Source organism: Siphateles boraxobius, unplaced genomic scaffold, assembly GCF_051911475.1.
Source record: "Siphateles boraxobius isolate OS27281-9 unplaced genomic scaffold, OSU_SipBor_1 144, whole genome shotgun sequence".
NCBI classification, from domain to species: domain Eukaryota; kingdom Metazoa; phylum Chordata; class Actinopteri; order Cypriniformes; family Leuciscidae; genus Siphateles; species Siphateles boraxobius.
The window spans coordinates 26,315-30,563 of record NW_027508749.1 but is presented as its reverse complement, the minus strand read 5'-3'; positions in this window follow the sequence as shown (position 1 = coordinate 30,563).

Sequence of the window (4,249 nt, the reverse complement as noted above, 5' to 3'; positions counted from 1 at the left end):
CAACACATGATGTAGTCAGCCGGATCTGGGCCGTATCCAGAATCAGATGGTGGACCTACGCCTAGACAAGATCACAACGCATGATGTAGTCAGCCAGATCTGGGCCGTATCCAGAATCAGATGGTAGACCTACGCCTAGACAAGACCACAACGCATGATGTAGTCAGCCGAATCTTGGCCGTATACAGATCAGATGGTGGACCTATGCCTAGACAAGACCACAACGCATGATGTAGTCAGCCGAATCTTGGCCGTATACAGATCAGATGGTGGACCTATGCCTAGACAAGACCACAACACATGATGTTGTCAGCCAGAGCTGGGCTGTATCCAGATCAGATGGACCTGCACCTAAACACGACCACAACGCATGATATAGTCAGCCAGATCTGGGCCGTATCTAGATCAGACGGTGGACCTACACCTAAACACGACCACAACGCATGATGTAGCCAGCCAGATCTGGGCCGTATCCAGATCAGACGGTGGACCTACGCCTAGACCACAACGCATGATGTAGTCAGCCGGATCTGGGCCGTATCCAGATCAGATGGTAGCCACAACGCAGGCCTGAATGTCAGCAGAGATTGTATTAACTAGACAATCCCCTGTGAAGACCTCATTGAAACACGACAGCCATCGGCACAGATCCTCAGCAAAGACCACAAGAACCAAACAAGTCCTCTGCACAGACATGTGACTGCTGAGCCCGACTGAGCCTGGATTCTCCTAAAGTTTTACTCTCCATTCTGTCACCTGATGGAGTTTGGGTTCTCTACCACTGTCGCTTCTGTCTTGTTGGGGACACTTAATATTCAACATTATTGATCTGCCTGCACTGACACTATTGGATGAGAACTGGACGACAACATCACTGTTTTCTTCAGAGCGGCTTTATAGATTAAATTAACTAATTTAACAATTGATAATCTTTACAATAGAACTTATTCAACACTGAACAGACTTTAGCTGAACAATGAGACTATTTTCTTTTAGAGCTGCTGAATCATTTTCCTGTTATCACTGTTTTCCATTACACAAGAGTAGATGTTAAAACTTCATGCTGATTTGTACTCGGCTTTCACCAAGATAAGCACCAACTAAGACATAGCTTTACAGTAACCTATGCTTCTCCATCCATTTACGCTTCTTTCCATCTGGTGATGTAAATCTCCTTCTGTCTAGTGTTAACACGCGTCACCACACACAACGGCTGCAACCACAGTGCAGTCCCCCCATGACAACCGTCTGGATTGAGCTGAGTAGGGGACATCTCTAGGGTCTTCAAGTGGGCACCTTCCGTCCTCAGTGTTTCGTCGACTAAATCTGTTTTGTAAACAATCTGTATTAAATAAATAAAGGTGATATTACTTGACTTAAGACGGAATCAATCTGCAAATATGGTCATGGCATCTTCTCCTGTTATGCTTTTTTAAGACTAATTTTCTTAATTTAAAAAAATACATATTTAATGTATTTCTACAAATCTTTACATGTTTAAACTTGTTTACTCTTTTTCCTGTAAAATGAAAGTTAAACACACCTTGATTCTAAGAAGTTAAACCTGTAACTAAGAATACCAGACATATTCTGAATTTTGTTTACATTAATTCACCACAAAGGGATGACAGTTTTCCTTTAATTTCTTTGGAAATTAAAGTTCTATATCACCAAACATGAGTAGGATTTGGTTACAGAAGATAAATTCAATACACACTATGCATACAACATGCATACAATATAAATCTAGACGGGGTATCCAGGGTAGCAAGAGGAAACAAGAATCTACGTATATGCAGCAGTTTGTTACAACAAAACAAACCATAAACAGAATCCAGGGAAACAAGAGTCCATGTGAACGTAAAACACACACACGTTGTGTTTTCAGGTTTTATGGGGACTCTCTTCACACGCAGATTTCAGTTATGATACACTTATATATTAGAATGCTTATAAAAGTGTGTATGTGCGTGAGTTTGTGTGTGCATGTGTCTATGTGAATGGATACTGGATAAAAAGGATAAATAAACATACTATATTAAGTTTTTTTTGTTTGTTTTTTAAATGCTGAAAGTTTTCTGTGATGGGTAGGTTTTGGGTTAGTGTAATGGGGAGAGAAAATAAAGTTTGTACAGTATTAAAATCATTACATCTATGGAGAGTCCCCAAAACATGAAAACACAATTGGCCCTCATTTATCATTCTTGCGTAGAAACGGGCGTATATGTTGGCGTAAGATTATGCTTACACTCCTCTCACCGCCTGATTTATGAAGCTGTGCGTACTGCGTACCTCTGAAATCCAGGTGTACGCAATACCTGCCCTTGATAAATGCCGCGGCTGAAAATAATCGTCATTAGAATAACACGCACCTATATATTCAAGTATCCGCTTCCCCCACGCCCTCATTTTACGCCATCGACACACGGAAGACGGCAAAGAAGATAAACTTCTCCGACGTGGAGATCGAGGACGTTTCTCAATACCAAGTACGCAAACTTCGGACTTGCGTCCTTGGTAGTTCAGACTTGCGAAGTTCGACTCAGGAGAACGAACTCCCGAGGACGAGAGGACGCGAGTCCGGTTATTCTGCAAACGGAACCGCGGCGTTCTTGATCGCGTCACTCAGCTCGCTCTGGCTACTCCGGGTATCTCTTTATGTATATTTTAGGCAACAATAAAACGAAATATGGTATAATACAACTCTGCCTCTTTTCATCAACAATAAAACAAAATATGTAATAAAACACCACTCTCTTTTCATTTAAAAAAAATCTTAAACATATTAATGGCCACAAAAATGTGGTTCAGGCAACCGGGCAACGTATATATAACAACACGAAATATAAAACACAACCCTGCCTTTTGTTTTCATTTTAAAAATATGAAACATTGATAATTAAAATTGACATCTAACTAACAGAGACAGGGTTGTGTCATTTTATTTGATTATACATGTAGGCTACAATGAAGAGAATGTATAGTAAAATATATATAAAAAATATTCTTTATATTTTAGAATATATAAATTTACACAACCCTGTCTCTTTTTGTTAAATGTCAGAGGAGCCAGAGTCAGACTGGGGGAGGCCCACCGGATCCAAGCCTCCAGCTGACACCGAACGAGGAGAATATTATTTGTGATTTTTATTATTATTGTTATTTAGAAGAAGAATGTCGTTATTATTATTATTTGTATTATTATTATTATTTAAAAGAAGAATGTCATTTTGAAACGTCAGGTAAAGCGCACAGGCTCGCAACTGAAGGAATACATATGCCTACAAATCAAATGCTTTGGTAAAGTCACACAAATTAAACATTGAAGTCCATGTTGCACAAAAATAAACACTGAAGTTTATAATTACTATGTTGTTGTTTTTTTCACAGTGGGTCATAATATGCCATATCTTTAGTTTGTCAGTGCGTTTTGTGGTGTTAGGAATTGTTTTTCTGCGCATTTCCGCACTAACTCAAAACGTGCGTACATGTAGGCCTACACCACCTCCTGACCTGGCGTAGGATTTGAGCGTGCCGTACGCCAACGTCCATATTGATAAATCTCAAAGTCACCGTGGTTTTGGGTGTACGCCAGGTGTACGCTGGAAATTTGGTGTACGCACTTTTGATAAATGAGGGCCATTGTGTGTGTGTGGATACTGCATTGTCACAAAATATCCAATATATTGTTTTTCAATACAGAAGCATTGTTACTGTCCATAGTGCTTGAAGTCTTTCAAGCATAATGCTGGTCAGGGTGCTAGTTAACAATTTTGTGTTATCATTTACCTTTAAAAATAATAATAATACAAATAATAATATATTATTCAGAACAGGATCCCTACTGCATTACCCAATCTTCATCTCTAGACTTGAAGTACAAGGTTGAATTAAGCTTATAAGACTTAAAGCCCACACAGTGACAACAAGTTCAGGACAGTTAAAATATAGCAGAGCTCATTCTGACATAAATATCAGCATATATAGTACATGAAATATTGTCTTTAAGCATGTATATTCTGGCTGGGATTTACTGGATAGTTTCAGGACAAAGGGGCGAATTAGACCACTAATACAATTTAAAAGAATTATATGTATTAATTTTCAATTTAAACATTTGGAAGTAAATATTCTGATGCCAGGCCTGGATTATCATTTTTTGAGCATGGAAATACTCTGTTTTAACTCCTAAATATAAAATCTCATATAAATGTGCACCCAAGTAATAATTCTTCATACAAGCCATACA